A 12,871-nucleotide genomic window follows, 5' to 3' on the forward strand; every position below is an offset into this window, starting at 1 on the left:
AGCAGATCTGCATTGGACCATGAATCCTCCAGTGTATAAGACTTTCTGTAGTTATAAAGATTTAGTGGGGTAAATGAAACAAGTGCAATGTGCTTGTTCTGTGTACAAATTATATGATTTTCACAATTTAACCACCATCAATGACTCTGAGTTCAACTTTTTGGATACATTTTATAAATAACATTCTGTTCTTCACATTCTGATCATTTTCCATGCTTCCCCTCTACAGCCAAAACCAATCGAGTGAGAAAGGAGGGAGGAAAAAAAGAAAGAAATAAGAGCGCCAACAGTCTGTTTGTTGACCATGAACAGGGCGAATTTCACCTGTGAATAGCTTAACCAGACATAACCACCTCTTGTCTAGACTGCCATGACCGCCATGAGGCTCTAGCTCCGTGGGTAATTACATCCACTTTTAACTTAAGCAAGGACACAAGTTTTGAAGCTGTGTGCCTTTTTTCTAACTCAACAGAACTGTGAATACAAAATGAGCCTGTAAATTCGCCACTTGCCAATCAAGCACCGGCTTAATAGGCCATGATCTAATGCTCATTCCACGGTGTGCTTAATGAACTGCAGAGTAACAATTAAAGCAGTGCACTTAGCATTTTATTTGATTCAGGAAATACATTAATACTAATGAGAATCGTTGTCATGCGTTGCACGGAATTCTTTTTGTTTTGACTCTGGACGTGTTCCTTTAATAGTTTCGAGACCTAACAACGCTTTAATTCTAGTGCTTTAACTTTGCATGTAGATACAAGTGTAGGACTTGACAGAATACCATATATTACTTGAATGATGATTAGATTAGATACGATGTTAACATTGCGCTAAGTTGCATGATCACACCCCCCCTCCTCTTATCTCTAATCATATTGCAATTGTTCTGGTGCACATACACCGTGGAGTAATCCTGTTCTTAGCGCCGGCGGCCTGGCTGAACCAGTGTGAGGCAGTGTTGTTAAGCCTTAATTCCAGCATCATCAGATTTTAAGCACCAGATCAGGGCAAACCTCAGTTTAACGTCCTCCCCTCCAGCAGCCGTAGCCCACTGTGACATGCAGGCTTTTCAGCCACATTTGAGACAACGGACGTGCGGCAGACGTACGCACCTCGGAAAAGGAATTTCGGTGAGATACTGGATGTCTGGGAGTGTTTGAAAGGTACTAATGTTAGTGCATTAGTTAAGGAGCAGGGGAATGTTTTAAGGGAGGGATGCTTGCAGATCTTCTCCCCACTTGGCCCTTAATAATCAGTGACTGTTGTCATTTCCTCAAAGCTTCTGAGGGTTTCAGCGATCTTGAAGATTGCAGTTTATGAAAGAGCATATGCATTAGGACCACTTAAAAAGGGACTAGAGGGTTCTGTAGAGGAGAGAAGAGGGGCTCCTCTGCATACAGATTTATACAGGAATGGCTCCCGTGTGGTTGTAGCTATATTTTTAGTTGAAAACTGTCACAAGTCTGTCAGTGATTTGAAAAAGTGGCATGCATGTAATAAGTCGACCTCTTCCTTGTATGGCAGAGATGGAGGAGGGGAGGGCAGGGACACAGCAGCTTCAACCAGTTCCTAACAAAAGACCAGTGATCTCTCGCTCTACCCCACACTGAAAAACACACAATCACACACACACACACACACACACACACACAGACACACACATTGATAAACGTGCTCTGGAAGACAGAGGGGTCATTATCATGCTGGTGGGATGCTCTCGGCGGGTTGCTGCTGTGGTTTAGACAGCGGAACTGGTCATACAGTATGCTGCAGTGTACACAATACAAAACGTAATAGCCTGTAAGGTTAGGTCACACTATGAAGCTCCACGAAGGCAGCAGTCAAAATAAAACAGGCTGTTCTCATCCAGCATTTGTAGTTATACCTATGGAAAATAATAAACCGTTATTCATAGATATACCACAAAATAATTGTGTATGTTTTCCATGAAACTACGAAAGTGGAAGTTTAAAGACTGCAGAAGCCTACTGCATGGAAAAAAAGCAGAAATCTTTTAACCAGGAGATCGCTGTTCGTTCCCCATGTGAGACAAGAAGTCAATGTTGACTTATTTGTCACTTAACATGTGTACTTCAGGAAATGTTTATATCCAAACGACAATCTTTTCCTAAACCTTACTAAGCTGTTTTGATGCCAAAACTAACTAATTATTTCAAGACCTATTCACAGACCTTGTTAAGTACTTCTGTTGCCATAATCTAATTACGTTTTTCACAATCTTTTCCTTAACCTAACCATTAGTTTTGTAGCCGAAGATAACACCAGACCTAACCGAGTTTCATGTAAAGAGGGAAGTTTATTTTGAGGTGTTTTCTGTGAAAACAAGAGTTTATCTCGAAAAGACTCTTTGGATGTAACAAGCTAAAAATGACACGTGTTGCTGGCTTACGTAGGACAATGCATTAAAAAGGAGGAGTAACTTTTTGTAAGATATCAGACGAGCTGTTTTTTTTTTGGTCTTAATATTATGTCATCACACTTAGGAGCGTTTTCTCTTGGCGTCTAGAAATTAGGCGTATGGGTTAACATTGTAGTTATGTCAAAGGACTCATACAGACGCTAAAGGGTGCCTTGTGTGACCGTATCAGACAATAACAATCACAAACGATCGCTAAAGGGATTTCTTTCTTCAGTGAACTAAACTGTAACTTATGGCAAAAGTGTATTAAACTAGCAGCTAGCTAAATTTGTGTTCACCTACAGCTTCACCACTCGCTTGCGAGCATAGACATTGAAACCACTGTACTGGTGGGAGTGAGGTAGGCAGAAGAGAATAATGTCAAGCTTAACATTTTTCATGATCAACTTTAGGAGTGTCTGAAATCATATTACAAGATTCTTCAAGGCATGACAATTGTAAATATATTGCGATATTAAAACATGGTTACAGGTAAAAAGGATATATAAATGTTTCCCTCCCCACCAACCGGTTGTTTATACCTCTTTAATTTGTGGGGTTGAACGGGGGTCAGTTCCTGGCAGAGGCTGTTAGGTTTTCATTTAATATCTGCTGGTATTTGATGGAGTCCATGATACCATGTATCCTAACAAGATGTCCAGGGCGTTTGGAAGAAAAACAGCCCCACAACATCAAATATCCGCCACCATACTTCACAGTGGGTATGAGGTGCTTTTCTGTATGGCTATCTTTCTGTCTATGCCAAACCCACCTTTGATGTTTGTTGCCAAAAAGCTCTATTTTGGTCTCATCTGACCATATAACCCGGTCCCATTGAAAGTCCCAGTAACGTTTGGCAAACTGTAGGCGCTTTAGTTTGTTGTTGATTGACAGCAGAGGCTTTTTTCTGGCAACCCTCCCAAACAACTTGTGGTGATGTAGGTGGCGTCTGATGCTAGTTTTGGAGACTTTCTAACCCCCAAGACTCAACTAACCTCTGCAATTCTCCAGCTGTGATCCTTGGAGATTCTTTTGCCAGTCGAACCATCCTCCTCACGGTGCGTGGGGTCAATGTACACACACGTCCTCTTCCAGGCTGATTCTTAACATCTCCTGTCGCTTTAAACTTCTTAATTATTGCCCTGATAGTGGAAATGGGTATTTTCAACTGTTTAGAGATTTTCTTATATCCATTTTCTGATTTGTGCAGCTCAACAACTTTTCGTCGCACATCGTCACTGTGTTCTCGGGTCTTTCCCATAGTGATGAATGACTAAGGGAATTTGGCCTGTGTCACCTCATATTTATACCCCAGTGAAACAGGAAGTCATGGTTGACCACTTAAGAGTTCCTAATCAAACAGGTGAATTTAAAAATGTAAAATATGACTGGAATTATACTTCAGTTAGATTGTAATCATGAGATTTTCTAGGGGTGCCAATAATTGTGACACACATGTTTTGGAGAAAAATATTTATTTAATGTCAACATTTATTTTTTTTTTCATTTTTCAATGAAAAGGTAAGATTTTTGTGAATATTTTGAGTGAAAGACCAAGAGGATAAACAGCAAAGACATTTTTTCACAGCCTGTTTTGCTCATATTCACTAAGGGTGCCAATGATTCTGGAGGGCACTGTATTTGAGGAGAAAGCAGACGATAATCTTTTGTTCAACTCTGTTTAGTTCAACGTAAGAGGGTGATAGCGGGGAACCCCCCTGGAGGCCATGTTATTGAAACACCAGACTCATGAAATAAAACTAGAAATCATGTCTCTGCTGCTTCACACGTGGCAACGCGTGACGATCACACCGCATCGTATATTATGCCTGATAGAGGCTGGATAAAAACCAGCATATGTTTGCGATATTTGTTAGCAATACTCGACTCAAAAGGTCCTGCGTCAAAGGGCAGCCTCTATGAAATGATTTTATTAACACATATTACGAGGTGCCCTGACTTTCTCTCCGTCTCATTAGTCGTAATGACTCCGGCGGAGCGGCTCCGGCAAGGCCCCGCCGATCAAAGAGCAAGAACTGGGATCAGCAGAAAGAAATTAAGATTCATGACTCCGATGTACAGATAGAAAACCCCCCCACTGTTTAAAGTGAATTCACATGCACTGTTCCCCTATTACGTTAGTTCAGCCAACATTTGTAAATGTCAAATAAAGACGGGTGGGAGAATAAGTCTGTGGCATGAAAACGACTTGACACCCACTCTGTTAATTTCAAAATAGAATAGCAGAAACATCATTTTCCATGTTTTTGTTGCTTTAGCCCACCATCAATACAATCCGAATATAATTTCATATTGCACACAAAATCTAGAGGAACTGCTCCGAAATACTCTTTTCTGTGGTAATTGAATAGCTAATACGTATAACTAATGAACTCATAACAGACATTCCAGTATCATGCTGCGTTAAAATGCATGCTCTTTGATGTGAAAGCAGAATAAGAATAGAGCATAGCAATTGGTTATAATAATTTGCCTTACAGTCTACTTCAAGTGCGCTACAGCATGGGACGGATGATTTGAATCCCCTCTTCTGTGTAATTATGAACCGGGCTACGGATTCGTTCTTTTCTCACAAACTCAGTCCTTTTTTGCGATCGAGAAACAACAACGATGTGATGTAGTAGAACGACACCAATAAGGCTTGCTTCCACCTTTGGGAGTCTTCTTCAATAATGCAGATGTATCCATATATTTTAAGGGGTTACAGTAGCTGCACATCATCCTATAACACCATAGCATGACTTGGATTTCATCATTATTACCTGGATTCATCATCACTGCCTGTATTTCATCATTTTGCTGTTTCTCTTGTCATCCAGACATCTATTGAAGGTTACGTACTCTTTTTGCAAGGTTTTACTTTGTTCTGTTCAAGTCAAGGTTTTCTTGTTTTTGTGTAATACATTTAAAGAGGCCCTCCATTCATTTTACATGTCAGTTTACTTAAGTTTAACTCAGCCTGTGAAGACAGTTGTATAACATATTTGTATGGCTCTGGAGGAGTTATGTGAGGAGTTTGTGACAGTTAGCCTAATGATGTTATAGTGATGTCATTAGGGTTATCTCTGCCCGGGCTGGAAGACTACCAATTTATAACAGGTGTGATTCTTTACTGGTCACATGACTCCACTCATTTAGAATTCGCCTGTCAGTGACTTGAATGCACACCGGTTCTTGTTGCATCCTCAATTTTCTATTCCACTGCACATGGAAACGTTTTCATCAATTAATACCAGCAGTCAGATAAACCTGAACCCCCATTTCAAAAATCCTTCTACAAAATTCTAATACAAAAAGCTGGATCTTTTCAATACCTGCATCTGCATAAGCCACCTTAGTGCATAAACATTACAAAAACAAAAGATGAATCCTTATGCAGCGCAATACAAATGTGCTGTAATCTACAAAATAAGGTTTTCACATAGCAGCTCGTAGAGGGGCACTTTTTGCACTGCATAAATTAGCCTAGTGGAGCCTAATGGTTGATGATAGTTAGTGAGTCCATTACGTGTCCTTACTCAGAGCTTTTTTCAGCCTGTATCCACCTTTTTTTTTTAAATCCGACATTGTTAAAAAAGAAAAGCAAAAATTGGTAGCGAGAGCAACAAGTTTGCAGATTGTCTAGTGGCGTCTCTGAGCTCCACGGTGCACACACTGTGTGTAAGCTCCGCCCTCAGTGAAACGCAGAGATCAGAGGAGAGGAGAGAGAAGAGAAACGAGCGCAACAGTAAATTAAAACGCGATAAAGACTCACAATGAGCTGAAATGGAACAAAAATTCCCAATAATGTTTCTTCGCTTTATCGATGCAGGAACTTTTTCTTCCATATCGCAATGGTTCTTAGCAGCGAGAAAATTCCACACCTCTATGCAGCTTGTGTTAAAAACTGACCGCATGGAGGTGGAACAAATGGGTTTTTTACAAAGCAGAAAGGTTGCATTATGGGAAGCATATGGATCCAGTGTTTTTTGGAGCTTGACCTATAATAAGAACTGCATCTGTTGCCTCTATTTTGTCCATTAAATTTTAAAATCGCTCTCTCGCAATCCCCCAACTAAAGTGCAACTCTAAAATACTGGACAACACTGCATTTCTGCGTTAAAGAATAACAAAACTGACACATTCCTACTGACAGCTAAATGGTGATGCATTTGTAACAGTAACTGGTCCATTTTGCCTACATCTACAGTACCAGCATGCATTGCAAGAAAGGGTTCACAATGGCAAATAAACCATTAAGGCTAAGTATTGATGCTTGTTTGACAAGTGTACAACAAAGATATATGTGTGTGCAAAGTTACAAATAAATGGCAAACAAACAGTTGCTATTTCCATGCAGCTGGGAGGAAGCAGGGACTCACAACGTGTTGGCAGCAACACTTGAATAAATAAAAAGATAAGAAAATATATTAAAACTGGATTTTCACACACTGTTAACATGCTGTCAGACATCACACCAAGTGCAAATTGCACTTCTTGTCACAAAGTCTGTCCCCTAAATATTGTCCACAGATGGAACTCACAGTAGGGAGGAGACATAGTGGAGGCGAAACACACTCAGTCAAATCATGCACAAAAAAAATAAAAAAGACAATGAGTCACATGATATGATTGACCTATTTTTTTTTGTGGGGGGGATAGTTAGCAAGAACGTGCGAAAATCTCATCAAGTTTGTCTGCTCACCGTGCGCACACTGCTGCAACAAAGCCAAATGTTTCACTTCCTTATCGTCGCACACACAACATGTTGCGAGCATGCGGCGGATTGTGCCAGGGTGCAAAGGTCAACAGCTAACCTCGCAGCAGCAAAGGGAAAGTGGAGCACAGTCTTCCAGCTGCCTCACTGTGGTATGTTTCCCTGTTGATGGCCACGGGCTTATACAGTATGCTTCCAACATATTATAAAAATGTGAAGTTATCAATAAAGGCCTCTGTGGGTATATATATTGAAAATTAATTTTGGCTGACTGAAATAAGGATTTCTTTCCTTTAGCTGACCGAGCTGCAGTCCCCCAGATTTAAATGAGAAAACTACATTTTGTTTTGTAAACATCACCCTGTAGTTCTTACCAAAAATCTTATATTCTGAATAGGACCAATTCTTCAAAAAATAAAAATAAAATAAGTATATATTCCATTGACATATTCGTATGTTTTCCTGCATATGTACCACTTTAATCTTTTAAAGTTTTTTATTGTGAATTTATGACTATAATTCTTGGAAATTATGATTTATTTTCCCCGAAGATCACCCCCCTATTTTGGCTCTGTAATTACCTGAAATGGCCCTCAAATATGGAAGCCCTTTTCCACCACTGTGATGAAAAAGATAAAGGTCATTTAAGTCATTATAATGAGAATCTTTCTCAAAATAATGATTTGCAATCTTATAACTTTTGACTTAGCCTCTCATAATTATGAAATATAAAGTCATATTTATGAGATATTTAAGTCATAAGTCATTATTATGAGATGCTAAGTCATAATTATGAGACAGTAAGTCATTATAATGACTTACAGGATCTTTTTTATTTTCATCACAGTGGTGAAAATGGGCTTCCATACTAATACGCTAAGTGCCAGTTTATGTCTGTGGATACTGAAAATAAATTACCAAAGCTGGAAACATTTGCACATATTAAATCTTACAAATAAGCCACTCATAATAAAAAAAAAAAGAAAATGACTTTTTTATTTTATATATATTTTTTCTTAGTCATTTTAACTAAGGAAGTAGTTGTTTTGTGTTTCTTAATAATGTTATCCACTTTGGATTTTGTTTTCTCTGCATTTTGGGTCCCGGATCAATAATGGCCAATGAAACATAAACACCAGAAAAGTTTCAACAAGAGGAGGATCTATAATGGGATTCTGAATCTTTATCCACCTCCATTGTGCACTATCTAACCTCTGCATGAAAACAAAGGCACTCTGTTCCATCCTGAGCTATAGAAGATCGATGAGCCAGGCTCGCCCCTCGGATCCATCTGTTTTTTGGGGGATTTTTTTAAGCCAAATATGCTCTGTGTCAAACAAGAGTAGGCTGCATTAGCAAAAACAGGCCCACACACACACTCACACACACACACACACACACACACACACACACACATATATATATATACACACAGACAAGCTCACACTTACGATAAGAGTGTGTGCATGTGCATGCTAGTGTATCGGACAAAAACACTGAGACAAGAGATAAAAAGACAGTTTTTTCTCTTAAAAAAAAAAAAAAGAAAAATGCATGCATAATTTGCACGGGCCTTCCTATCAAAACCTGTGTCTTGGCAGCAAAATTCATAATACGCAGGAAAAAGGATACCCAGCAACGTACTCAGCAGTATACTGCATGTATCACCACCAACACACACACAAATGCACACATACACACACACACACATGCACACACCTTGGCCTGAAGCCTCTTGCTCCCCTTCCGTCTTCCTCTCTGTCAGCAGAAAAATAAAATAAAGCTTAACTTTGGCACAAAGCTTGGTACATTGTAGACTAGTGCTTAAGTGATATTTTAGAGAGAAATCATTGAGAACGTGTCAGTGATTTTTAGTTTATATTCTATTCAACTGTAACTTCTTTTTTTGTTGCAAAAAGCACCGACTTTCCAGCACACCAGCTGGTAAATGGACGACCAGTCTCTGGCTGAACATTTATTCTCCGCGGCAGGTGAATACTGCACTTATACAAATGTGTTGGCGAAACATGAAAGTCACAAATGATCACCGGTGGGTTCATAAAAATATATATAGCTTTTTGTTAGATTAACATGTTAGAGTAATGTGCTCTACATTCCCAAAGAAGCCTGTTTATACTTGCGTAACGCCTACCTGCAGACGCTGCCAACACCAACTTGCGTGAGACAACAAACCCACATAAAACACACTTCAAAGGAAACATTAAGCCTGAAAGAAGCACTCCAAAAAGCCACCTTCCTGAGCTGCTTTGCATAAACGCCTAACCTTGACAAAGTTTAAGCTGGCCCGTGAATGGCTCTGTGTGTGAGCAGATGTCTAATTGAACTGCAGCTCTGATGTTGTTTTTCTTTGTGTGAACCTGTGAGCTGGTTTATATGTGAACATGGAACCAGGCTGGCCGTTGAAGAGTGATTTTTATTTCTTCTTCTAGATGTTAGATCTTCCGTTCTGTGTTTTCCAGAGATGTATAGGCCAACTTATACCTGTGCTGCGTAATGTTATCATATCTAAGAAGTTGTTTTTCTCTTATGATTGTATGTTCTGTGAGATAAACATAATTAGCGTGTGTTTGTGTGCGGCTGTGGCGTAGTGGAGAGCAAGGTAGTTCTCCACTCAGAGGGTCGGTGGTTCGATACCCAGTCGATGTGTCCTTGGGGCAAGACACTTAACCCCAAGTTGCTCCTGAAGGCTTGCCATCGGTGTGGACTGGATGTTGCATGAATGTTAGTTAGAGTCTGATGGTGGCACCTTGCATGGTAGCCTGTCATCAGTGTGTGAATGGGTGAATGATATGTAATATACTACTGATTGTAAGTCGCTTTGGATAAAAGCGTCTGCTAAATGACTGTAATGTTGTGTGTGTGTGTGTGTGTGTGTGTGTGTGTGTGTGTGTGTGTGTGTGTGTGTGTGTGTGTGTGTGTGTGTGTGTGATCTTTGCCTCAAAACTTTCCATCAATATGTGCTTTGCCAAAAGCTGTTATGGTCCCAAGCCACACTACAAATATTTCCCACCTCCTCACAAACAGCAAGGAGCACTAACTCGGATCTGCGGAGGTAAAACCAAACATTTCCTTAATGAGCGTGAGCACGTTCTTGACTTTTTTTTTTGCCTGTTTTTTTCAGACGAGCGGAGCACTCAATAATATCTGTTTAGCCTAAGTGATCCAGCCAAGGTGTAATTGCACACAACTCTCTGAACACTATTACCCTGAGGAACATTGATCAACATGGTGCATCAGGCACGTTTTACTTTGCTTCCTGGCTCATTCACATTGAGTGATAGCTTCTTACTTGGAGTTAGATCATCACTCAGAGAAGAAATACAAAATGGTCTGCAAAATCCCTGAAGATGATTCTTATACAAGTTCGCATTCCACTTAAGCACATGCTATTCAATCAGAGTGCCCACAGTATATAGTATGAATTAGCTATATAGGCGATGCAGAGAAAAAAGCATCATCTTTTCATGTGAAAGGTATTTGTATATCAGCCTCTGACGGTGTCATCCCTCCTTAGCTCTCACAATATATTCCATGATGAAAAGGGAGATAGATTGCATCTATGGGTCGACTGCAATGCAAATGCCTGGGCGCTCCGCGGTTATGAAAGCCGATCACACTGTGAGTCACACCACATCTGCGCATTGCCAAACGTTTGACCTCAGCTTTCAGTGCACCACGCAACGTCTCCTCAATCTTCTCGCCAAAACGGATTGCTCTGAGTTGGCCCCCCGAGGGTCATCCCTCCTCTTGCTTTTCAGTTCCATTAGAGAGAGTTCAGGCATAGAGAGGCCATGTTGAGGAGGATTGGTTTAGCTGCAGCAGGAACGGTTCAAGGTGAAAAGCTGAGGGGAAACAAGATGAATTCCTCGCAGAAGTACAAGGACGTGCAGTCTGATAGATCCAAGGAGCTCGTATGAGTCTATTGGGAGAGCGAGTGCATACAAACCATCATGTAAACACTCTTCACTTAAGTAGTTGTCTCTCTGTGTACCTCATCTGCTAAATTATGGGATGCCTATCAAAAAAAAATGATGGATGACTAATTAAGATTTTCAGTGTGTGCACACACCCAAATGACTGAGTCAGTGTGAAATTGCCTCGTTCATGCACAGATGTATTACTTTTAATTACATTTTTTGAACTTTTGAAAATTTTTAGACTGACATACTTGATGTTAGAGATACTGACACATTAACTACAAATCTTTTTCACAGAGTTATCCCACTGAGATGACTGCTAGTTGGACAGAAATGACCAGCAGTGAATGTGGCCAATTAACAAAAAACATTTCACTCCACCAAAGCTACACAATCCTTTGAATGTGTTTCTGTGATAAGAGAAAACTATTTAATGATGTCACATTAAACTCTCCTTAGTAATACACATAATGAGTTTTGGGGAGTTCGACCGTTAATCCTTAGAATATCATCACTTGGAACATTTTCTTTGTGCCAGAAATTCAAAATAGCAGAGAATGTATTTTTCAGATTTACCTTGCGTATACGCCCAACTTGTGATGTGCATTATATGTGACCATATGCTGGCGCTTTGCACACCGACAAATGACCAGTTTTTCCTTTCCATGGCCTATTATTTTTTTAGTTTATACTTTACTGCATGCTTATATATATTTTTCTAACATATATTACATAAATGGTTGTTTTATGTCTTATTTTGTGTGGATGTGTCCTTTCTCTTAAAAAATTGAAAAGCATCCATTTAAACCTGTCCACACAGTCGCACTGAATCAGTAGTGTATCACGGTTGCAGAAAAAGGCATCGCTGTTCCTGATTTGAAAGAGATATAGATCAAGGTCATTTTATGCTGACAAATCAAACAGACTAAATTTACTTTAATGTTAATAGACTAACAGACCGACAGACATTGTGGAAATGTAAATAAATACGAGACAAACGTTTACAAAGATAAGCCTATCTCATTTAAAATGAATTTGAAGTGTGTTGACTTCTTTTCCTTTTTTTCGTTGTAACAGTGGAACGAACAGAAAAACAAGAACTGTAACACAAAACCTCTGAGGCAGAGTTAAACATTTACAACATCGCAGTGTTTTTTATAATACTTGACTCTCAGACCTCACTGCATAATGAATCAATCTAACAAACATAGTTACATTTTTGGCGGCTGTTATTTCAGATGGTGATGTTTAACATCTTGGTCTTCCTTCACAGAGTACTATTTACAGTGTACTCCACAACCCTTGCTATCAAGCTTTGGAATGTGAATGCACTCCGAACAGATTCTATCGTCCAGCTGTTTTTTACTTGGAGTCTAAATGAAAAACAGAAAAACATGTGAAAAACAAAAACGCTGCTAAGAATCCAAAGAAACCAGCGCCTTGATTCACAGTACACCCTCAAACCTTCCTTAGGAACTCCATGTGAGCTAATTCATAGTGCAAATCTAACTAAATGATACTTTCCTCTTACATGTCTGTGTATCGATCCCGCAGGAGCCAGAGGCACAGCTTTAAATATGCAACAGATATGATTCTTATAGCTAAGCACTTCCTTCGAGGTGGGAGGAACAAGTACAAGTAGGTCAGAATTTAACATCTGATCTGTTGTCTTTATTTCGCCTGCACACTGCAGTTATTCACGGATAATGAACTCTATGGCCAGGCACAGTTATGTTAAAGATAAACTAATTCATTTCAAATCAATAACACAGCAGGCATGTTCTTACAACACTA

Source organism: Anoplopoma fimbria, chromosome 1 (assembly GCF_027596085.1).
Source record: "Anoplopoma fimbria isolate UVic2021 breed Golden Eagle Sablefish chromosome 1, Afim_UVic_2022, whole genome shotgun sequence".
Lineage (NCBI taxonomy): Eukaryota > Metazoa > Chordata > Actinopteri > Perciformes > Anoplopomatidae > Anoplopoma > Anoplopoma fimbria.